The sequence below is a fragment of the Tachyglossus aculeatus genome, chromosome 16 (genome assembly GCF_015852505.1).
Source record: "Tachyglossus aculeatus isolate mTacAcu1 chromosome 16, mTacAcu1.pri, whole genome shotgun sequence".
NCBI lineage: Eukaryota > Metazoa > Chordata > Mammalia > Monotremata > Tachyglossidae > Tachyglossus > Tachyglossus aculeatus.
Window position 1 is genome coordinate 27,134,335 of NC_052081.1, and position 25,831 is coordinate 27,160,165.

General features: G+C 42.6%; 1 long non-coding RNA gene across 1 annotated transcript; it reads left to right on the forward strand.

Moving 5' to 3' along the window:
- The first annotated feature begins 5,811 nt into the window (after positions 1-5,811).
- Positions 5,812-14,141, forward strand: LOC119938653. Its single transcript, XR_005454480.1, has 3 exons — positions 5,812-5,902; positions 6,410-6,540; positions 14,064-14,141. It is a non-coding gene; the product is annotated as an uncharacterized LOC119938653 (long non-coding RNA).
- The last annotated feature ends 11,690 nt before the right edge of the window (positions 14,142-25,831 follow it).

Consider the following 25,831-nt stretch of genomic DNA (forward strand, 5'->3'; position numbering starts at 1 on the left):
GGGTTGACCTGTGGTACAACTTAGCATCACCTCTTCATCTCCCCTCTCCCCTCCCCACACCAGTAATTGAGGGATTGAGACCAAGGCACAGTGAGAAGGCTAGCTCTAGAGGAGTGAAATGTGCAGGCTGGGTTGTAGAAGGAGTAGTGAGGTGAGGTAGGAAAGTGCAAGGTGATTTTTGTTTGATGCGGAGGTGGATGGGCAACCACTGGAGTTTTTTGAGGAGTGGGGTGACACGCCCTGAACGTTTTTGTAGAAAAATGATCCGGGAAGCAGAGTGAAGTGTGAACTGGAGTCGGGAGAGACAGGAGGCTGAGGTCAGCAAGGAGGTTGTTGCAGTAATCTAGGTGGGATAGGATGAGTGACTGCATTAACAAGGTAGCAGTTTGGGTGGAGAGGAAAGGGTGGATTTTAGCAATTTTGTGAAGGTGGGACCGGCAGGATTTAGGGATGGATTTAATATTTGGGTTGAATGAGAAAGCGGAGTCAAGGATAACATCAAGGTTACGGGCATTTAACTTATCTGGGTCTCAGTTACCTCATCTGTAAAATGGGAATTAAGACTGTGAGTCCCATGTGGGACAGGGGCTGTGTCCAACCTGATTATGGTGTATCCAACCCAGTGCTTGATACATAATAAGCACTTAACCAATACCACAATTACTATTATTTTTCCTGTTTGGGAAAGATACTAGGTGACTGCCCCTGAAAGGTGCCAATTTCTGGGTTACCGCAGGTTGAGTCCAGGGGAATCCTCGGTCTGTTTCTTCTCTTCTTCCACCTCTGTCATCCCACTCTAACACTGGAGCTATTACTGCTCTCCCCAGCATGGGCTTGTTTCTGAGCCCTGACAAGCATTAATTAAAGAGAGATTTGTCCAGCCTAATATACAAAAGAAGAAAATCCCATGCCCACTGGGAAGTTCTGCTGAACCGACAACCAGTTTTAACCATTTTAAAATGGGACTTATTATTTATAAATAAACATCAGACTTTTTTCTGTGCTAAATGAGTTTTCTCCTAATCCTCTGTGAACAGATGCAGTCAGTCATGATGGCTCTCCACATCACCGCAGACTGTTTTTGAAGACTACATCCCGTTTTTAATGATTGGGAACAGAAACCCAGAAATGTGTTCAAACTAGAGGAAACTTAATTTCAGATCATTTATACTCAGTAGGGGAATGCTAACTTGCTGGATAAAGTACCTGAATTAAGACAGCTGCCATCTACTCAATTACAGCATTCTTTTACTCTGGACAGACTTGTAAATTGTGAATAAATGGGGTGCTGCATCTTAAGACTGGGAAGGGTCTTGAATCATGGAATCCATACCTCTGTTTGGGTGCAGTACCAAATGCCATTTCCACCCTAAATCCTGTTCTTTTTTAGGGTGTGGGGGGAAAGTGAGCACACAGTATCCTTTGGGCAAGGAAAGTCATTTAATATAAACCTAAAACAATCACCATGAGTTCTCCAGATTTTCATGGAAATTCCAATTGAATGTATTATAAATGCTCTGGTGCTGGGCTCCAAAGTGTTCAGTGCTTAGTGCAGCATTTTACACAAAGCAGGGGGATATGATGGAAGTGCAATTTGATAAGAGGCATTTGGATTATGAATGTGTCTGAGTGTCCTATTTGGTCTGCCCAACTCGTTGCACTTTTTCAAGCCCTTAGTACAGTGCTCCACACACAGTAAGTGCTCCACAAATAGAATTGAGTGAATGAATAAATGAGTTAAATTAGACCCAACATGGTGTTGCACATGATTGACATGTGCCAGTCATATGACACAATCTGATGATCACCAGGCTCCTACTCCCCGGTGCACTCTCCACCCCCATAATCCACACTTGCCCCCAGTAGAGGAAACTGTGTGTCAAAGACTCTATCCCCCTTGGCCCTGCTGAGGCAGTCAACCCCAGAGGAAGGGACCCTGGACAAATATAAAAGACAAAATCTTTGATATTATGAGACTTGAGAAACAGTGTGGCCTAGTGGATAGAGCACGGTCCTAGGAGTCAGAAGAATGTGGATCCTAATCCTGGCTCCACCACTTGTCTGCTGTGTCACCTTAGGCAAGTCACTTCACTTCTCTGTGCCTCAGTTACTGCATCTGTAAAATGGGGACTGTGAGCCCCATGTGGGACATGGATTGGGTCCAATTTTGTATTTACCCCCAGGCTTAGTACAGTGCCTGGCACCTCGTAAGTGCTTAAAAAATACCATTTTAAAAACACATAATCCAAAGGAGGGTATCTTCCTGGTAATTGATTCCTATATAATTGAGAATAGAATAGCAGAAATTAAATACGCTTACATTCTCTGTCCTGCCAACCCACCCTGCCAACCAACTCCACCCAACGCAGGTCACAGATTGAAGTGCATAGACATAGTAAGCATTAAAAAATGTCATTAAAAATGTTTGGGACATGGGGAAGGAGACCGGAAAACCAGGAGATTAGAGCAGGGAGTGGGTGGTAAGAGTAGGAGGTGGTGACTGAGGTGGGAAAGGAAGGTTTACTTAACCTGGTGGGTGAATTTGCAAACTCAAAAAGTCAAACACAAATCACTTCACCAGAAAGTGATTTCCATCAGGCTGTTGTGAAAACTTCTGTTCTTCCAAAAAAAAAAAAAAAATAGAGAATCTGCATTTCAGTTCTGGATGAAGCTCTCCCATTCTCTCATAGGGATTAAGGAAGCTCTAATAATATTTGCTAAGTATTTTAAAATCTTTCAACAGAAGACACTGTGGGAGATAGCTGCTGAGTACCACATAGAACAGAACTAAGCTAGCATGTCACTGGCTTGTCATTTCTGGTGTTACTCATGAAACAATCAATTAAATCAATCAGTGATATTTATTGAGCACTTACTGTGTACAGATTAATAATAATAATAATAATAATGGCATTTATTAAGTGCTTACTATGTGCAAAGCACTGTTCTAAGTTTACTGTCCTAAGCGCTTGGGAGAGTATGCTATAACAGAGTTGGTAGACACATTCCCTGCCCATAAGGAGGTTACAGTCTAGAGGAGAAGACAGACATGAATATAAATACATAAATTACAGACATGCATTTATTGTGTGGTTGAGGGAGGGGTGAATGACAAATTCTTAAAGGGTACAGATTCAAGCACATAGGTGATTCAGATGGGAGAGAGTAAGGGAAAAGAGGGCTTAATCAGGGAAGGAAGGCTTCTTGGCTTCTTGGCTTTGAAGGTAGGGAGATTGGTAGTCTGTCATATACGAAGGGGGAGGGAGTTCCAAGTCAGAGGGAGAATGTGGGCATGGGCCACTTCATTCACAGCTATTTGCACTTCCAAGAGTCTTTCCATGGCTGGGTTGTGTCCAATTCTCAAATTAATGAAAAAAGGATGGACACCAAGAACAAGATAAGAAGAATTCCAGGAAACCCAGGAGGGGGTCAGAAAGGAACCAAGACAACACTTGGGGGAGCCAGAGCTCAAGGAGAAAGGCCTGATGACTTTCCAATCCTAAGAGGTGGTCCTGAGGGAGACTGAAATGAGCTGTTCCCAACAGGGGTGGGACAGTTGAGACTGGGTGGTGAAACAGAAGCAATTATAGCTTCCTAAATCTGTTTTGGGATCTCTTGATAATCAATCAATCAATGACATTATATGGATAAGGGAGTGGAAGGCTAGGGCCTGGATAATAATAATAATAATAATAGTATTTGTTAAGCGCTTACTATGTGCAAAGCACTGTTCTAAGCGCTGGGGAGGTTACAAGGTGATCAGGTTGTCCCACGGGGGGCTCACAGTTTTAATCCCCATTTTCCAGTTGAGGTAACTGAGGCACAGAGAAGTTAAGTGACTTGCCCAAAGTCACACAGCTGACATTTGGCGGAGCTGGGATTTGAAACCATGACCTTTGACTCCAAAGCCCGTGCTCTTTCCACTGAGCCACGCTGCTTCTCTCTAAACTTCATGGGGAGGGTCCGGATCGAGTTTAGAATTCTAATTCTGGGTTTCAGTCTATGGGAGCTAAGCCAGAGGAGAGTTGGAAGGATTAACAGCCCAGACCGTGGAAATGCATTAAAATAAACCCCAGATGCAACTAAATAGGGACCCTCATTAACCCTCTGTGAGGCTAAAGGGAGTGGTACTGCCCTGTGGAATGAGATGTTCTTGATTGCTTTTGGCATAAACCCAGAGAGCCCACACTACAGGCAGAATGTGGAGGAAGTGATCCAGGTTCCACGGAAGTGTGGATAATTGCATTTTGGAAGAAATGCACTGGACATGGTGTTCCAGAGTGGTAGACAGAATTAAAGGAAAAAAAAATGCCTTTTATGGCATATCCAGTTATGGGTACGGGGTTGGCTCAGAGGGGCTTGGGTTGGGGGCGTGGGGTATGCAGAAGGATTGGAAAAATTGGTGGGGATTGACCATCTGGGAGGTGTTGGGGAACTGTAAAAGGGGACAGATTAACCCAGGAGCTTTAAAGACAGGGGCCCAGGGTCTTTGACTAAGGGAGCCCTTCCTCCCCACTGAACAACCCACATCACACAATACTGCTTTAAGTCGTGAAGAACAGGGCGTGGCTGCTGGGGTCCATCAGTCAATAGATCAATCAATTAATCATATTTATTGAGCACTTATTGTATGCAGAGCACTATGGAAAGTGCTTGTGAGGGGCCATCCAGTTACCTCTTTTGGGGAGTCAGGAGAGAAGACAGTAACAGGCAATCCTCAGGGGAGGGGGATGCAGCAGGGCTCGGCAGGGTACATCTCCCCAGCATATCCAGGCTCACAGAGTCTCTCTGATGCCCTGATCAGCTGTCCACAGTAGTAGTACTAGTAGTAGTAATAGCAGTATGTATTGAGTACCAAATGGGGGCAATGTACTTCAATAAGCATGTGGGAAAATATAACAAAAGCACATGACGTGTCCTATTAAAGCGAGTGTCACAGTCAGCACCCACAAAGATGAATCTGGCCCTTAATGAGGGAATGAAACCCTGAAGGAGTTGTGACAGTGTGGGGAACGTGCAGGAGGAGGGAGGGGCACATGTGATTCCCTAGGTGGGGGCAAGACACATATTACTGGATGGGACACCACATTCACCATGTTTCATCTGAAGCAAAATTTGTCGCTCGTGGAATTCTCAGGTCCCGCCATATTTACAGGCAAGCAATGTGAACAATGAGAAGAAAAGAGTAACCTTCAGGCACCAATCAGTCAATAATCAATGGTATTTATTGAGCGCTTACTGTGTGCAGAGCACTGTATTAAGCTCTTGGGAAAGTGCAGTACAGCAGAGTTGGTAGGCACATTTCCTGACCACAAAGAGATTTATTTTCAGTAACACCTGAACCAGCTGATAGATCTTGCTCTCAGTAGTGCCAGCTTTGAACACCAGGAAGACAGACAGACAGACAGACACACACACAGAAACACACACACACACACACACACAAACACACCCTCAAATGGAGAAGGAAGAATTGGCCATTAGTGAGTTAATAACTTCACCTCAAAAACCCTCAATTCTTAATTGTATTTGCATTTGCTTTAACTCTTTCCTGGCTATGTTTCTGCTCTAACACAGACCTGATGTATGCAGTTCTAGCATTGATTCCTCTTAGCTGGTCCTGGTGCCTGGTTTGTTAGGAAGTGAGTACTGAATCATAACCTTTTTGGAAAGGGAAAGTAACTAAATGTAGGACAAGGTGAAGAGGGATAGAATCCTAGCTTTGAAGAGTCCCTTTCTAGTCACATTGGACTTGTTCCCCAGTGCTCAATAAATACGATTGAATGAATTACTGGATTTCAGCATGGTGCCTCGCATTCAGCAGAAGATGACTAAACTGGCCTGGCGGTGGTGGTGAGAGGCTGGAGTGAACCTGAGGAGGGAATGCAAGTAACTGCATCAGGTAGGGATGGAGTGGTATTTTTAAGAATGAAAATGCTAAGAGGGGATCAGGAGGGGAAGACAACAGACTGCTTTTGTGAATTGAAAACTTCCAGGAGAAAGAAGAAGACATTCTTCTTGGGGCCTCTGAAAACCCTCCCTTGAAAAAAAAATGAACCCCAGAGTTTTTCTGGGATTCACTTTAGAAATAAGCACCTTCAGTTTCCCTCTGACCCATCAAAGAATGTAAATGCTGACAGTCTTTTTCTCCTTATGGAAATCCTTTTTCTTTGCTGACTAGATCCTGGGAGAGGGAGATGGGGTAAAAGTGTGTGTGTGGGGAGGGGAGGAGTCTCAGAAAATGTGTTTTGCATTCCCACATAGGATGATGCATTTCCAGATGAACAGATTGGGCCATAATGTGTTTTGTGATGAAAGGAGATCAAATAACCTGAGTCTGTCCACCTGCCAGTCCTCGGGACAGCTGCCCTGAATTCGTCCCATCTTTATTTTCTATTATGTCTCCAAGCAACAGAGCAAAGGGAATGTGGTCCCCTCAAATGGACGCCTTTCACGACAGCTTCCTCTCTACCCGACTCCGGATGGAGGTGGTCGCAGTCACCCATCCTGGCTCACGTCTAGTTTCTTTCCTGCTTTGAGGTTTGTTTTCCTCCCCCATTGTTTTGTCTTAATCCTCCATGACTGGGTACCACCAAGTTGGTGGAAATGGAAAACTAGAGGGTCATGCAGACTGATTTTTTTTTCCAGTTTGGGAAGCAGTTCTGCTAGTTAGCCCTCATTTTAGCCCTCTGCCACACACAGCTGTGCAGAATTCTTTCAGTAGGAATCGGGCCGGATTTGGCAAGAAGTTGAGGAACACATGCACGCTGCAGCCAAGTCTATAGGGAACCTGGACCGGCTTCTGGTTTTAAATGGAAGCCACATGAGAACCTGGAGTTTGTAGCCGAGCTTTGTTCGAGGTTGGCCAGTGTGCTCAAACCCGAGCCCAGGCAGAGGAGCTTGCAGGATCTTCCTCAGAGGGAAAAGCCTGAAGGCATTTGTTTGAGCGTTTAGTTGGTCCTTCTCATTTCAACATCAAATGGAGACATTCCCTTAAACTCTTTAACACAGATCAAAGGAAGTCTCCGTCCACCTCTCTCAGGAAGTCTGACTTTCCTGATCTGACTTTTGGAACCTGCTGTAAACAGCAGGTAACTGCTAAAGAACAAAAAAGCCAGGATTTCAATAAACAGAAAAATAGGTCAGTGAGCTCTAAACTGACTATTCACATCTGAGGCTTCTCTTTTTATTATGTCCAAAATGCTTGGCTCCTTAAGGCCTATTCTAAGGAGGGTGGAGTGTACTTTTTCCAGCAGAAGCATCTGGGTCACTGCATTGCTATTTGTTTGTTTCTGTGGAGGCTGACTTAACCAGTGACTAAGCTTGGAAGTCATAAAACTGAATAATAAACCTGTCAGTAAAGCTATCAAGCTTAGGCTGTTATGAAGCTAGCTGGATGTCTCCTAAATCCAATGGTCGTTTGATTTCCTATTGTCCTGAGTGTAACATCATTTACTACACAGAGTTTGAAGAGTTCATATGGCCCCCAAACCCCCTTCTGACAGGTTCTCTTTCATCTGATTTCTTTTCTGATTTACATTTTGGGTTGTGTCTTAGAGGAAAAAGAGATACAGGCAGTTTTACCTCCTGATTACCCCAAAGTGAAGCTTCAATCCTTTCTTGAAGTCCCTGGTAAATCACTTAGTGATAGATATTGAGCTCACACTGTGTGCAAAGCACTGTATTATGTGCTCGGGAGTTGATAACTGTGATCCTTGCCCACAAGGAATTTACAGTCTAGAGGGGTATACAGACATTAAAATAAATTCTAGGTAGAGGAAATGGGAGATTATAAGGATATGTACATAAGTAGCAGTATGGTCTAGTGGAAATAGCACGGGCCTGGAATAAGAAGACCTGGGTTCAGTCTTGACTCCACCACTTGCCTGCTGTGTGACCTTGAGCCAGTCACTTACCTTCTCTGTGCCTCAAATTCCTCATCTGTAAAATAGAGATTCAATACCTGTTCTGTGAGCCCCATGTGGAGCAGGTAATGTTTCTGATCTGATTATCTTGTATCACCATAGTGCTTAGTAGAAAGTGCTTAATACCACTCTTATTAAGTACTATGGGACTGGGGGTTGGGTGAATAGTGCTTAAGGACTTCAGAGCCAAGTGAGTAGGCTACAGAGAATAATAATAATAATGATAGCATTTCTTGAGCGCTTACTATATGCAAAGCACTGTTCTAAGTGCTGGGGAGTTTACAAGGTGATCAGATTGTCCCACGTGGGGCTCACAGTCTTAATCCCCATTTTACAGATGAGGTAACTTAGGCACAGAGAAGTTAAGTGACTTTTATTCATTCATTCAATCATATTTATTGAGTGCTTACTATGTGCAGAGCACTGTACTAAGTGCTTGGGAAGTACAAGTTGGCAACATATAGAGACGGTCCCTACCCAACAGCGGGCTCACAGTCTAGAAGGGGGACTTGCCCGAAGTCACACAGCTAAGTGGCAAAGTCGTGATTTGAACCCATGACCTCTGACTCCAAAGCCCAGGCTCTTTACACTGAGCCACGCTGCTTGGGCAATTTGGGGAATGAAGGCTTAGTCAGGGAAGCCCTCTTGGAAAAGATGTGATTTTAGTAATAGTAATAATATTAATAATAATTGCAGTATTTGTTAAGCACTTACTGTGTGCCAAGCACTGTAGTAAACTGTGGGGTGGATACAAGCAAATCGGGTTGGACACAGCCCCTGTCCCTCATGGGGCTCAGACTCTCAGTTCCCATTTTATAGATTTGGGAACTGAGGCACAGAGAAGTGAAGTGACTTGCCCATGGTCACACAGCAGACATGTGGCAGAACAGGGATTAGAACCCATGACCTTCTGTCTCCCAGGCCTGTGGTCTATCCATTACTCCATGCTGCTTCTCAGGTTTGATGGGTTAGCAGGGTTCAATGGTTGGGAGAGTGGTAATCTGTTGGTTATGAAGGAATAGGAGGAGGAGGGAGTTCCAGGACAGAGGGAGAATGTGGGCAAGGTAAGATTAAAGAGAAAGACAAGGTAGAGCACGGGCCTGGGAGTCAGAGGACCTGGGTTCTAATTCTGACTCTGCCACTTGTATGCTGTGTGACTTTGGGCAAATCACTTCACTTCTCTGTGCCTCAGTTCCCAAATCTGTAAAATGGGAATTGAGAGTCTGAGCCCCATGCGAGACATGGTCTGTGTCCAACCTGATTAGCTTGTATCTACCCCATTGCTTAGTACAGTGCCTGGCACATAGAAAGTTCTTAATAATACCATAAGAAAACTAAGTGATTTACTGCTGCCTCCCCTCCATTCTAACTCTGCATTGCCACAAGACCTGGCTCGCCCTTCAGTACTGGTTGCAGATCTTAACTGTGGTAACTCCTTGTTGACAGGGACTGTTTATTGTTATAGTTGTACTCTCCCAAGCACCTAGTACAGTGCTTTGCACACATTAAGAACTCAATAAATACAACTGAACGAATGAAAGGAAAGTGTGTCATAGACCTATGTCTGGGTCTTTGTCTTGGTTACTTGAACTGCTCACATTTTAATAAACTCATTCACTCCACTTAACCAGCAGGAGCACCTTTATGGACTAATTAGCATCCTCTGAATCACTCATGCAACAGAGAGGACCTGCTATTTGACTCTAGGGTGTGGCCAAACCCTCAGAGAATGATCCCAGCTGGGATCTGAGTCAGGTCAATGGAGCACCAGGTGCTCAACTGTGCTGATGGGGCAAAATGAAGAAAGAGCTGGCTAGAGTGACTCAAGCCTCCAGTGATAGTGATACAAACTTGCACTTGGCTTTGCTCCCTTTATTCACTCCAACCTCAACCCCACGGAATTTTAAGTACTGAGCCATAATTTATTTATTTATATTAATGTCCATCTTCCCCTCTAGATCATGAGCAGGGGACATGAATGCCAACTCTGTTATATTGTATACTCCCTAACACTTAGTACAGTGCTCTGCACACAGTAAGTGCTCAATAAATATGATATGATTGATTGATCCACTAAATTAAACATTGAATAATAATAATGGTATTTGTTAAGTGCTTATTGTGTGCCACACACTATTGTAAGTTTTGGGGTAGATCTAAAGTTGTCCCACATGGGGCTCACAGTCTTAATCCCCATTTTACAGATGAGGTAATTGAAGCACAGAGAAGTTAAGTGGCTTGCCCAAGGTTACACAGCAGACAAGTTGCCGAGCTGGTATTAGAACCCACATCCCCTGACTCCGTAGCCTATGCTCTTTCCACTAAGCCATCCTGCTTCCCTGAACTGGATCAGACATAGTTTTTCTTGGGCAAGGCCTCCTGGGGTGCTGAGCATAGTGTTGTGGGCTTGCTAGGCTAACAGCTTGCTGAGCTATGAGCCCATAATAAACGATTCTCCAAAAAGGAGTATCACTGTCCAAAAAGTCATGCTGCCTTCCTGGTAACCTGGGAATGCTCAGGTGTTAGTTGGAAGGATCATTCAATCATATTTATAAGTGCTTGGGAGAGTACAATTTCCCTACCCACAGAGAGCTAATGACTTGGAAAAGAATCAATCAGGGAAGGTGAGGAGGATCTTCAGATGGACCTGAAGATATGAAGAGCTGTGACCAGTTGAATTGAAGTGGGGAGAGGGTTCCAGGAAGGAGGAGAGCACAGGAAGAAGTGGTTGGAACTGTGAGAGATGAGAGTGAGGAATAATGAAGTCAGCTTAAGAGGAATGAAGAGTGCAAGCTGGGATGTAGTAGGAAGAGAGATGGGTAATTAAGAAGGAAAATTTTTCTCCCTGGACTCATCCTCAAAGGAACTAGATTATCATCATCAGTGATATTTATTGAGAGCTTACTGTGTGCTCTGCTCACAGTACAACACGTTCCCTGCCCACATCCAACCTTACTGAAGGCACATCTCCTCTAAGAGGCCTTCCCTGACTAAACCCTCCTTTCCTCTTCTCCCACTACCTTCTGCATCACCCTGACTTGCTCCCTTTATTCATCCCTGCTCCCAGCCCCACAGCATTTATATACATATCTGTAATTTATTTATTTATATTAATGTCTGTCTCCCCTGAAAGCTCACTGTGGGCAGGGAATGTATCTGTTTATTGTTATAGTGTATTCTCCCAATCACTTAGTACAGTGCTTTGCACACAGTAAGCACTCAATAAATACTATTGACATACTGACTGACTGACTGACTAACCCAAGATCCTAATTCAGTTGATCTCATCTAAAGGAAAAGCTATTGTATCAAGCTAGCCTGGAAACTCCTTGTGGGCAGGGATCATGTCTACCTACTCTGCTGTATTGTACTCTCTTAAGCATTTAGGACAGTGCTCTTCATGCAGTAGGTACTCAGTAAATACCACTGATTAATTGATTGGTTGATGCTAGTCCCCACAGGACTATTCCTTTTGAAGTTCTCTAATGGAGGAATTTCACTATTGTTTATCTACCTGAAGTCAATAACAATAATAATTACTTGATTATAATAATACAACAATAATTGAGAAGCAATGTGGCTCAGTGGAAAGAGCACGGGCTTTGGAGTTAGAGGTCATGGGTTCAAATCCCCGCTCTGCCAGTTGTCAGCTGTGTGACTTTGGGCAAGTCACTTAACTTCTCTGTGCCTCAGTTACCTCATCTGTAAAATGGGGATTGAAACTGTGAGCCCCCTGTGGCACAACCTGACCACCTTGTAACCTCCCCAGCGCTCATGGCAATGCTTTGCACATAGTAAGTGCTTAATAAATGCCATTATTATTATTATTATTAATTACTCCCTTTAAATAGGAGCCATTTTTTCCTTCTCCCTCATCCAGAGAAGCAATATGTCCTCTTTTCTGTATTTCAACTCACCCAGAGGCTACAAAATCTAGGACTCATTCATTCATTCATTCAATCTTATTTATTGAGCATTTACTGTGTGCTGCAGAACATGCTAGGAATTATTTTCCTATCAGTTTTTCTCCGCCTCCCGGCACTTTCCAGCAAATGAAGATAAAATGAAATGACCTTTTCCCCAGGGTCACTCATCCAAGGGCAGAGACCATTCACGTCTCTATCCAACCTTGGCTTCACAGACTCTGTCCTCTCCTGGTTCTCCTCTTACCTCTCTGGCTGTTCATTCTCAGTCTCCTTCATGGGCTCCTCCTCCCTCTCCCATCCGCTTACTGTAGGGGTTCCTCAAGGGTCAGTTCTTGGTCCCCTTCTATTCCCCATCTATACTCACTGCCTTGGTGAACTCAATCGCTCCCATGGCTTCAACTATCATCACTATGCTGACGACACCCAAATCTACATCTCCACCCCGGTTCTCTCTCCCTCCCTCCAGGTTCGTATCTCCTCCTGACTTAGAGAAGCAGCATGGCTCAGTGGAAAGAGCACAGGCTTGGGAGTCAGAGGTCATGAGTTCTAATCCTGGCTCCACCACTTGTCGCTGTGTGACTTTGGGCAAGTCACTTAACTTCTCTGGGCCTCGGTTCCCTCAACTGTAAAATGGGGATTAAGACTGTGAGCCCTGCATGGGACAACCTGATTACCTTGTATCTCCCCCGGTGCTTAGAACAGTGCTTGCCACATAGTAAGAGCTTATCGAATACCATCATTATTATTCAGGACATCTCCATCTGGATGTCTGCCTGCCACCTAAAACTCAACATGTCCAAGACTGAACTCCTTGTCTTCCCTCCCAAACCCTATCCTTTCCCTGACTTTCCCTTCACTGTGGACGGCACTACCATCCTTCCCGTCTCACAAGCCCGCAACCTTGGTGTCATCCTTGACTCTGCTCTCTCATTCACCCCACACATCCAATCTGTCACCAAAATCTACCGGTCTCACCTCCGCAACATAGTCAAGATCTGCTCTTTCCTCTCCATCCAAACCGCTACCTTGCTGATTCAATCTCTCATCCTATCCCGACTGGATTACTGCATCACCCTCGTTTCAGATCACCCATCCTCCTGTCTCTTCCTGCTTCAGTCTATACTTCACTCTGCTGCCCGGATTCTTTTTCTACAGAAGCACTCTGGGCATCACTCCCCTCCTCAAAAATCTCCAGTGGTTGCCTTTCAACCTTCAAATGAAGCAAAAACTCCTCACTCTCGGCTTCAGAGCTCTTCATCACCTCGCCCCCTCCTACCTCACCTCTCCTTTCTCCTTCTACAGGCCAGCCTGCACCCTCCACTCCTCTGCCTCTAACCTCCTCACTGGGCCTCATTCTCACCTGTCCCGCTGTCGACTCCTAGCCCACGTCCTACCTCTGGCCTGGAATGCCCTTCCTCCACACATCTGCCAAACTAGCTCTCTTCCTCCTTTCAAAACCCTACTGAGAGCTCACCTCCTCCAGGAGGCCTTCCAGATTGAGCCCTCCCTTTTTCCTCTCCTTCTCCCCTCCCCACCACCCCCTCCCTCCCTCTGCCCTTCCCCTTTCCCCTCCCCTTCCCCTTACCCCTCCCCACAGCACTTGTGTATATTTGTACATATTTATTACTCTATTTTATTAATGATGTGTATATAGCTATAATTCCATTTATTCTGATGGTATTGACACCTGTCTACTTGGTTTTTTTTGTCTCTCTCCCTCTTCTAGACTGTGAGCCCGTTGTTGGGTAGGGACCATCTCTATATGTTGCTGATTTGTACTTCCCAAGTGCTTAGTACAGTGCTCTGCACACAGTAAGTGCTCAATAAATATGATTGATTGAATGAATGAATGAAATGTCACTGCAAGTTAATCCCAGTATTGAAGGGTTGAAAGATCTTTTATGGTGAATGGTGCAAGTTTCTAAAGAGAATGATTCATAGTGCTCAAAACAATCGGACAATGGTGCCTCTTTCTGTCTGTATTTTTGAGACTCTAGTTCCATGGCAATTAGGTGCTTTGACAAGGACGCAATTAGGTGCTTTGACAAGGATGCCATTTGGTGGGGGTGGGGTGGGGGGAGAAAACCATAAGCAAGTGGAGTGTGGTGGGGAAGGAAATCTCTCAGTCTGCTCTAGGAAATTGAGGTCTGGCCATTAGACTAATGAGAGATCAAAGGGCAGCAGGAAGACATTGGTCTTGCTTCTTTTGCAGTGTCCTTATGCCAGATCTGAACTAAGGGCAGGGAGTATCACTTTCTTGGACTAGCAACTAAGAAGACCACCGTTCTGGGTAAGTAGACACCGTTAGCTTCTGAGTTCCTGCTGAGCAGAGAATGCAGGTTTGTTCCTTTCCTCAATGTTCCAAATGTCCAACTTTGGGGAATTGATTTGGTTTTACCCACTCCACCCACAGATGAATGCTGATTGAAGAAAAGAGCTTAAGAAAACACAGAACATGTAACATAATATGACACAAGTGATAACAGCATACTAGCCCTCAATCAGCTCACCCTCTCTTTCGTTACCTTGCTGATTTTTTACTTCTAACCAGTGCCCTCTATGCTCCTCACAGATATCTCAATCTTGCCTATCTCCCTGCTGACCCCTTGCCCATGTCCTCCCTCTGGCCTGAAACTCATTCCTCCTCCATATATGACAGACCACCACTCTCCCCTCCTTCAAATGTTTATTAAAATCACATCTTTTCCAAGAAGTCTTCCCCAACTAAGCCCTCATTTCCCCTACTTCCTCTCCCTTCTGTATCATGTTGGATCTGTACCCTTCAAGCACATGATATTTACCCCACACTCAGCCCCACAGTACTTATTACTTTAATATCTGTTTCCCACTCTAGACTGTGAGTTCCTTGTGGGCAGGGAACATGCCTACCAACTCTGTTGTATTGTACTCTCCCAAATCCTTAGTACAGTACTCTGCATGCCGTAAGCACTCAGTAAATACCATTTATCGATTGATGGACTTAAAACTACCCCAACTATCAATATTATTTTTACTTTTTTATTCAATTTTAGCTTCCTTAATCTCATCCAATCTGTCCACGTTACACTTTTTTATGATGACAAAAGTATCCTCCTCTTGTTGTTGATAATGCACGTCTATTTATTTACAGATACTTTACTTTAAACTTTCCTCTTCAAGCGACCCTTTGCTTGGCCCTGGTCTGGTCAACTGACCATATATTTAGCTCTTCTAATCTTGCTTTAGAAATCATTATCCCTGAACTCTGTCCGGGCCAAATCTAAAAGCCTTACCTCTTGGTAAATTCAGCATGTCCAATTCTCTATGTTATTTTGGCTTTAGTAACCTCAAGACAAAAGGCAGGGAGGGGAGAGGTGTAAAGCCTAAACTAAGAGGAGTACAGTGCATGTGCACTTCATGACATTAGTTAAGCTTGTGTGAGTTCTTTTATGATGCCTCTCTCCTTTTTAAGGAGTTGTTAATCCCATGAAAAACCTCTGGTTCTTAACTTATCCCACTGGGAACCCTGTTGTGATTTCTGACCAGAGAGATTTCCTGCAGAGAGGAATTTACAGACTTCAGGCTCCTGAGTAGAGGAATCAGTGAAATCTGCATCCAAATACATTATTACCTGCAACATTAACTTGCAGCTATGCTGCCTAAGGCTGTCTTACTCAGATCATAAAATTAAGCTGTGCTGAATCAGGTCAGCATTTGGTTGACATTCTTTACTGAAAGATGCAGCTCATGAAGACAGGTTTTTTAGTTGCTCAAACAGACATTGGCAACTCAGTTCAAAGTATACTTTGAAGGAGGCAGGCTTTATTCTTTGAGCTCCGTGAAGATAATTTACCCCTCATGCTTAAAAGTTTTCTCTTCTTTTTCAATTCAGTAACTTGCTCTTTTTTGTTTTTTAACTGGAAGCATCTGAGAGAAGAATGTACAGTGATGTTGTCTAGAATTCAATGTTAATTTAAATTGACCAGGTATTTATTTGAAACTGTAGCCTATCACAGTCATGAATCCACAGCTACAAATTGCATTTGCTAGACTTCTCTTCTCTGAGTGGGATGAAAAAAAGTTTTCAAAAAAGATTATCAGCCTTCATCCTCCTTACTCCCTGCCAGGACGGTTACACCCCTATTCTTTGGTGTTAAAATATTTCAACATTCCAATCCTATTTCCAGCTACATACTTTGGTGCCCTTGCTAATCAAGGCAGGATTTAGAAGATGATTGTCAACTCATTCAATTTTTCCTGTGTGAAAAGTAGGCACATTAAATTCATTGAAAAAACATTGGATTGGACATATTTGTTTCTGGATGTTTTTTAGTAAACAACCTTATAGGCTTATAGGTTCTAGGCACTATCATTTCTCCCTCTTTCCCTATCTCTATCCTTTCCCCTACTGTTTTAATTCTGCTTCTTTCTATGTTCCCTTACACTCCTGGCAGACATCTTAATCATTCAGTCAATCAGTCATCTTCATTGAGAACTTACTGTGTCCAGGGCACTGTACAAAGTGCTTGGGACAATTCAACACAACAGTATAACAGACACACTCCCTGCCCACAGGGAGCTTACAGTCTAGAGGGGATTTTTCAGTCTTGATGGGGTTTTACAGTCTAGACAGAAGCTTACAGTCTAGAGGGGGGTTTACAGTCTACTGTCCAGAATAAAGGCACATTTTTTTAAAAAAAAATTACTTCCAATAATGGAAGAGGCGCACCAACAACACAACAGGTATATAGGAAGAAAAATCGAAAAATAAAAAGTGTAAATTGGTACAAGGTAAGAAAATACATTAGTGCTAAAGGCAATTACTGAGCTAATCTGATTTGGAGAGATGGAACAATCAAGGAATTCCTCCTGGAGAAGGTAGGCCATCAGGAAAACTTCGAAGATGAGTAAACTATAATCTGGGAGATACAAAGTGGGCGGTGCTCCAGGTAAGAGGAAGGTCAGAGGCAGAACAGTTAAGAATGAGGTGTAGGAGAAGATTAGCTTGGGAGGAAAGAAGAGAGCAAGTTGGGTGATAGCAGGTGAAGAGAATGCTCAGAAAGAGGAAGGATCTGGTGGAGTGCCTTGAAAGATGTGCTGATTGCCACTGAAATGAGAGCTTTTATTTGTGACTAAATGTGCCCCTTGTCCCCTTATACAGTGCCGGGGAATCACTGAGCCGTACTGATAGTCATATGCTCATCAGAGACAGAGAGGAAAACTTCTACAAATTGGAACCACTGCAACAAGGAACTTCCCGAAGTACCTTCCACCATCAAAGAGGATGTCTTTAAAAGCAAAAGATGAGGGCACGACCTTAACTCTGACTTTTGAGGAAGTAACTCAGTATGGCCAAGTGAAATCTAGCCAGGAAGATAGAATAAACAGTTTAAAGATACAGAAAAGCAGTTTCAAACAGTGCATCAGAGCAGTGAGCAGTCAGGAAAGGGGATTCATTTGCGGAGTAGGGGCTTTGGGAAGGATTCCCAAAGTAAAAAAATTCCCGAGGAAAAAATAATTACTATGATATTTCAGAAATGTATTTTTTTTCTAGCATCAGTAGTAGAAGATGAGGAAGACAGTGGAAGAAGAAAACTGCTGTCATTCATTGCATCTTTTTAAAGGTAGATTTCCAAGCAATTTTAAAGACAAAAAGGGATACTCTTCTCAGTGGTAGTTAAATAATGTTTTATTTTGTTTTTTCTGTCTAACTTATGATACCCATGTATCCACCTGGATTGCCAGATACTCTCTAATATTAATGTTAAAGTTGTTGTATAAGGGGTTAAAGTATGCTGTGACTATTTATTGAGCCCCTCCGAGGGTTCTAAGTGCTTTATAAGAAATTTACCTTCAAAGGTCTTTGTCCTCTGTAACACAATAAGCTGAAATGTCACTTGTGCTTTCACTGCATTATACACACAGTAACCGTTCTACCTAGGGCAATGCATTCAGTTTTTTCTCTGTTTTTCTATAGGGTTTTTATTTGTTTGTTTTGGGAGGTGTGATGGAGCTACATGAGGAGAGAAGCAGAGATCATCAGGGCAGTGAAGATCATCACATGGTAGGTATGCTTTACTCAGAAAAGCTTTCTGGGGAAGGGAATGGAATTTGAGTGAGGGAAAGAAGAGAGATGAGTAGAATTGACATTCTGATATTTGACTACCCTATTTTTACTTTGTTATAGCCTCTTCCTTCCTTACTTACCTGATTTCCTACTATAACCCAGTCCACATACTTCACTTCTCTAATGCTAACTTATTCACTGTACCTTTATCTTGTCTATCTCTACACCAGTACCTCACCCATGTTCTGCCTCTGGTATGGAACTCCCTCCCTCTTCATATGTGATGGATCACCACTCACCCCATCTTCAAAGCCTTATTAAAATCATATCTCCCCCAAGAGGCCTTCTGAGATTAACCCTCTTTTTCCTTACGCCCTCTCCCTTCTTCATCACCTATGCACTTGGATTTGTACCCCAACCTCAGCCCAACACTTACGAACATATCCATAATTTTTTATTTATTCTGTTGTCTGTGTTCCCCTCTACACTGTAAGGTTGCTGTCGTCAGAGATCAAATCTACAAATTCTGTTGTATCTACCAATTTTGTTCTACTACTCTGTTGTACTCTCCCAAGTGTTTGCTTAAAACTGCTCTGCTCACAGTAAGTGCTAATAAATACCATCAATTCATTGATTGATTGATTTAACAGCTGTTTAGATGAATGGACCTCTGTTTCCTTTCCCTTAAATACATGTTTATTCTTCCCTGCCTACTAGTTTCCACTATCTTGACTCTGGTTTGGATAAAGTTGAAGGAGGGCCAGGTGTTCAGAGACTCAAAACAAGGTAACTGGCTTTGAGAAACATACCTTTTGATGGTAATAGCCTATGAATATAACTTTGCTCAGTGGGGGAATTAACACCTCCCCAAATCCCAACTAAGGGGTTTCCTAAAATACAATAAATCAATGGTATACATTGAGTACTTTGGTGTGCAGAGCACTGTACTATGTACTTGAGAATGCAATACAATAGAATTGGTAGATACATTCACTACCCTCAAGGAGCTCACAATCTATTGGGGAGCTTTCAATCAATCAATCAATCAGTGGTATTTATTGAGCACTTACTATTTGCACAGCACTGTACTAACTGCTTGGGAGAGTACAACACAACAGAGTTGGCAAATACCTTTTGCAGGACTCACAGTCTAGAGGGGGGCTTATAGTCTAGAAGAGGAATCACCCAACCTGTTCATATGTTCAGGAACAGGTTTATTGAGTTTTAGTCACCTTCATCCTTCAAATTTTCTTTCTGTAGCTTGTCCCATATGAGAATCTATAGGATGCTCTAAAAAGGGAAACAAAATATTTCTGGAGCTATTAACTTGTGATTAGTTGACCAGTTGAAAAAATAACTAGGTTTAAGGTGACTGGACATGGATGCAAAGGACAGCAATGAGCAAGGGAAAAAGATTTAAAGAAACGGAGGCAGTAGCTCATTGATAGTGTCTATGAAGTGCTGTTTATTTGAACACAGGCATCAGTGTACCGTGGGGATAGATTCCACTCTACTGGGAGGGAAAAAGAAGAAATGAAGTAATGTAATGAACCTTTTCTGGCTGTAATTTCTGTGACTTGTTCAAAGCCACCCCAAAACAGTCAGTTTCAGCCCCACAGAAGATGAAGTGCCAGACACTCTAACCCTCCAAAATTGGATTTATAATGGAAACGGAAACTTATTAAGGTAGTGAGCCTTGCGTTATAAATTATTTTAAAATAAAATAACTCCATGCTAGAATAGTCAAATGACATCTCATATAGGAGAGAACTACCTCAGTGTATTTTCAGACATGAAACTCCATTTCAAGGTAAGGCAAGCTTAAGCTTGCATTTCCAAATGAATGAAAACAGTACATACTGACCACTCTTTGGCTATAGCTTCAGTCATTCCATCAATAAAGTTAACATGGCATTGTTCCTGCAATGTCCTCCTCAGCTTTTTGAGAACACTGAGGCAAATGTATTTAACTATCAGACTCTCTCTCACCTCTTTCTGGATTTCATCTGTAAAATAGGGATCCAATACCCGTTCCCCCTCCTGCTTAGACTATGACCCCCTTGTGGGTCAGGTGACCATGTCTGACCTTATTAGCTTGAATCTACCCCAGTGCTTAGAATAGTGTTTGTCATAGAATAAATGCTTAACAAATGCCATTTAAAAAAATCTGTCTTTTCTACTTTAGCTTGAATTTCATGATCAATTTACCATAGTCCTCTAGAAAGTGCATCCATTTCATGCTTTACACAGATTTTGTATCTCTAAATAATCGTTACAGTAAGTCATTTAAAACAGACAGTTGCCATTTAGGTGTTACAGCTTTATGACTTTTTCTCACTTGTTAGACTCTATAACTACACCTATGCTCCACCTATCTCATATACTTTACTCTCTCCCACATCAAACTCCATTATAATTACTTTTGTTATAAAATATTCTTGACTGTGAACATTTCACTAGAGATGAGAGAGTGTACAATATCCCTCATATAAAGGTTAGGCAATTAGTGAAAATAAGTTTACTTCATAAAAAGGCTATAATTTATGACCCAAATACTGTTTTATTTAAAAATAAAAGTCACAGTGCCCTCCCTTGCTGTACCTTCTGCTTGATTCTCTAGAAGTATTATCTAGTTCTTAAAAGAAATAGCTTTGGCTCTTGTTTAAGTAGCCAACCTATTCTTAAGGTGTAACCAGCTTTGTTAATGACAAAAAAAAGTTCAGGATCTCTTTCTTCCCATGACATTAATAGGCTGACCTTCTTCAAATGTTCTCAAGCTGCTCACTGGAAAAATATCCTAGATCTAACCAATCAGTCAATCATATTTATTGAGCACTTCCTGTGTGCACAGCACTGTACCAAGCCCTTGAGAGAGTACACAATAGATTATACTAAGATTCTTTCATAATAATAATAGTAATGATGGTATTTGTTAAGTGCTTACTCTGTGCCAAGCATTGTTCTAAGCAACACCTCTGCCTATTTCCACATCCTCCACCAATTGGAAGACTTAGCTGGGTCTACCCAAGCCTTTCAAGATGCAAAATATTTATTATCTTAGTGAAATCACTTCAATCTTTGACCTGAAGGAATGGAATTTTAGCACACTTCACTGACATATAATATTGTAATATAATCATAGTGTTATTTGTTAAACACTTACTATGCCAAGCATAGTACTGAGCGATGGCATGGATAGATACATGATAATAATAGTGATGGTATTTGTTAAGCGCTTACTATGTGCCAGGCACTGTACTTATCAAGACCCATATGGGGCTCACGAACTAAGTTAAGTAGGAGGGAGAACAGGGATTGAATCCCCATTTTGCAGATGAGGGGACCTAGGCATAGAGAAGTTAAGTGACTTGCCCAAGGTCACACAGCAGGTACGTGGTGGAGTGGAATTAGAACCCAGGTCCTCTGATTCCCAGGCCCATGCACTTTCCACTAGGCCATGCTGCTTCTTTATATAGGATAGACAGTGAAGTTGCAAAGTTGGAAAATAGCACTAGAAAACCCACTCTTTGCCATCAGTCTTGGAAGTATGAGATATTAAATAATTTTAAGAAGGTAAGATTTATTGACATCCCTCCTAGATCTTTCTACATGCAGTACCATAATTTTCACCTCCATGATCACTTACTCATTGGAACCTCCTTGCTTTGGAATATTTTTTATTTTCAATAGCTATGAGATAATACATTTATTGAATATGACCCTCACAAACATGTCTGTTCTAGTAAGCTCTGTTCACTTTCTCTTTAAAAATTCAGTGTGGAGGCAATCATAGTATTGTAACATAGAGCTCAACAAAATAGCATTTCCTATGCAGTATTCTTTCAATAGACTGCATAGCCTTCAGAGAGGAAGCTTTTCAAAATGCATATTTTCCAGATCCTACTGCCCAAACCACCGAAAAGGTGAGATAAAAACATGCTCTTAAAAAGCAGCCTGGATCTGAAGAAGTCCAAGCCATCGGGAGATCCCAAGTGAACTAAGATGCCTATTAACTTGCACTTTGATTTGCCTCTCAATTATAAAAGAATCCCAATTCTTCAAGAAGGCTTTCCGGGCAATATGTATCCGAATTGATTTAACTGCCTCTAACACCTCAAAGAGTCTAGCTTGTTCAGCTATGATACATATATATCGTACATATATATCATATATGATACATATGTTGCCAACTTGTACTTCCCAAGCGCTTAGTACAGTGCTCTGCACACAGTAAGCACTCAATAAATATGATTGATTGATTGATTGATTGATACAAATTTAAGTAGAAAAGCAGAAGATTACATGATACATGAATCAGATGGATTTTTGGTCTGGCCTTTCCTCAGTCAGTCAATCAATGACATTTATTATTAAGTGTTCACTATGTTCAGATCACTGTAATAAGCATTTGGGAGAGTACAATACAACAGAATTAGCATAACGAGCTTACAGCCTAGAGGGGGAGACATACATTAATGTGAATAAATAAATAATTTATAATCTATACTTAGAAGATATGTACTCAAGTGCAGTGGGGTTGAGGGTGGGGTGAAAATCAACCGTCCAAAGATCACAGATCTAAGTGCATAGATGACGCAGAAGGGAGAGCGAGCCAGGGAAAATAGGGTTTAGTCTGGGAAGGCCTCTTGGAGGAGATGTGAACTTAGTAATGCTTTGAAGAGGGAGTGGTGTTATGGTGTATATGGAGAGGGAGGGAGTTCCAGTATAGGGGGAGGATGTGGGAAAGGGGTCGGTGGTGAGATAGATGAGATCGGGGCATAGTGAGTAAGCTTGTGCTAGAGAGGTGGAGTGTGTGGGCTGGGCTTAGTAGGACCCTCTGGAGTGGATCTCTGAGGCTGGCCAAAGCCCCAAGATGTCAAACCCAAACAGTTTTGTTGGAGTTGGGTGTGACAGCAGTGGAGGTGAGAGGAGGGAGAGTTCATTTCCACCCACAGGGCTGCTGTGAAGTTAATTCAGGTGAAAGTGTTTAGGAGACATGAAAGCATTATGCAAATCCAAGGAATCACCATTTCTTTTCATCCCTGGTTTCTGTTCCAAAAACCAAGTTCTCAAGTTCATTAAAACCCAATCTGCTGGGCTGGCAGGAAGGACTTGACCCTGGCAATGAGCCAGGATCCTCGGTCCCTCTTGGGAGCCATGGCCCCTATTTTGCTCCCGCTCAACCCCTTGCCTCTCTCCCAAAGTGACCCCCAGCACCTTCTCCATGGCCAACTCATTTTACTACCAACGGATCTGTCCACCCCAGAACAAAAAGTAAGTGGTGTGTCAGTGACTGACCTTTGGGCGTTTCATTTTTGGCAGTTGGTTATATGGCCACCCTGATATTTGCTATATTTACAGCATTTTCCTGGCAGCTCAAAGATTACAGTTCTCATGACACATATATTTGTCCAAGTGTGTGAGTCACAGTAGGTGTCTTACCATGCCACAGCATTGGCAGAGAAGTTTGGATTAAGTGGCCGGTCAGTTTGCAGCTATGATCCTAGTGACTGTTGGATATCTCCCATGGGGAAGGACAACCAAGTGTCAGTTCTAAGACTTTGGGTCCAAAAATCCACTTGAAGAAATTGATTATAGTGAAACTGGTTTGGGTAACACCATTTTCACTCTCTGTGCCCTGTCAGTCATGTTTTAATTGTAGACCGTAAGACCCTTTAGGCAGGGACTGCATCTACCAATTCTATTGCACTGTGCTTTTCCAAGAGCTTAGTACAGCGCTTCACACACAATAGGTGCTCAGTAAGCCCTCAATAAACACAGTAAGTGCTCAACAGGGAAGCAGCATGGCCTAGAGGATAGAGTACAGGCCTGGGAGGCAGAAGGAGTTGGGTTTTAATCCCTGCTCTGCCACTTGTCTGCTGTGTGACCTTGGGCAAGTCACTTAACTACTCTGTGACTCAGTTATTTCATCTTTAAAATGGGGGTTAAGACTGTAAGCCCCATATAGGACATGCATTGTGTCCAACTGATTAGCTTGTATCTACCCCAGTGCTTTGACTAATGCCTCGCACACAGTAAGCATTTAACTAATCCCATTAAAAAAATACCACTGATTGATGCATGGATTGATTGATGTATCTAAATTGTGGATTTCTCTGTGAATCTGAATTGGACCTATTAGCATTTAGACTTCCTTCCCTATCAGGATTTGAAACTGTCACCAGCACAGATCAGGGAAACTTCCACTATTCTCTTCCACCATGTGACTCCTTCAAGCATTCTGTTGCCACCTTCAGAGGCGAATACTTGATTGGACTGACAACTGTGCAATGGCATTGCTGATCTTCACTGCTCCTTACACTTTTACTGTCTATGGGTTTGCTGGTATAATTTGAAAACAGCTGCCCCTAAAAATTTAGAGGCCACTAATGGTCCTTATCACATCTGTTGCTAGAAGAGACATGAGGACCTTCCCCAACAAACAGATTCACCCATCCCATTTCATAGTTTTGAGCTATTATTACTATCATGGCATTTTTTTATGATGGCATTTATTAAGCGCTTACTATGTGCAAAGCCCTGTTCTAAGCGCTGGGGAGGATACAAGATTATCAGGTTGTCGTACGTGGGGCTCACAGTCTGCATCCCCATTTTACAGATGAGGTAACTGAGGCACAGAGAAGTAAGTGACTTGCCCAAGTTCACACAGTTGACAAGCGGCGGAGCCGGGAATAGAGCCCATGACCTCTGACTCCCAAGCCCAGGCTCTTTCCACTCTGTGTTAAACACTGTTCCAAGTGCTGGGGTAGGTACAAGTTAATCAATTAAGGTAGAACTGAAGGATTTTAAGCTGTGATCTAGGACTTCCCAACTGGTGAGCCCAAGCATATACATGTTAGAGATAACTCTAAATAATAATGAGAATAGTGATAAATCTCAGGGACACTGCTATTAGCTATGCACGCTCTATCAACTTTGTCCCAAGCTTCTATTATTATATAAATGTCTCAGTGCACTCCTAATTTCTCTAATTCTGCCTGTCAGAGGATCAGACTAGACAAAGATTTTCTTCACTTCCTTCTCTTGATAGAGGGTGAAGATAAAAGACACACACTACATGTTATGGAGAAAAAAAGTTGGCCCAAGAGGTGTGGAAAACAAAACGGATTGAATCAAAACATTATAAATGCTCATTTGTATTCAATTCCCTTCTCCCCCACCCTCAATCTCAGCAGTTTCCTCAGACAGCCGTGCTGCAAAGCTAACATGGATCAGTACTGTCACCTAGTGGTGACAGAGAATCTCCTCATTCTTTGAGTTAACGTTTTAAATCTGACTTTATTACTGTATTTCATGAAAGCAAAAATATTTTCTATCACTTTTTCTTCCACGAGCTATCAGTCCTATCATATTAGTTTTTCTTATGAGCGGGTCATGAGTCATGAGGAAAAAGTACTGCAAGAAAAATTAAAGGCCCCAGGACTGGCATGTACAGCTAAAATGAGTAGAAGGATAACAAAAATAGCAGGGTAATTTCATCTTAGCCCGAATTTTCCTAAGTAATTGTGACTGTGAGGCCTGACCTAGTGACCTTTCCGATAACTTTTGGCAATAGCTCTGTCCATGTACATAAAATCTGAGTTCTAATCCCAGCTTTGCCTCTTGCCTGCTGAGTGACCTTGGGCAAGTCATTTCACTCTCTGTTCCTCAGGTTCCAGTTGTCTGTTGGATGAAGTCACTTTGGCCACATGGGCCTGGGAGAGGGAACTGGTTGAAAAGCCAGGGAAGGTAACTTAGAGGATTTGTGCTCTATCCTTTTATCCAGGGCAACGACGGGGCGAGAGTCAGTCAATCAATTTCATTTATTGAGTGCTTACTTGGTGCATAGTGCTTTTCTAAGAACTTGGCAGAGTACAATATCACAACAGATACATTCCTGCCCACAGCGAACTTACAGTTTATAGAGGGACACA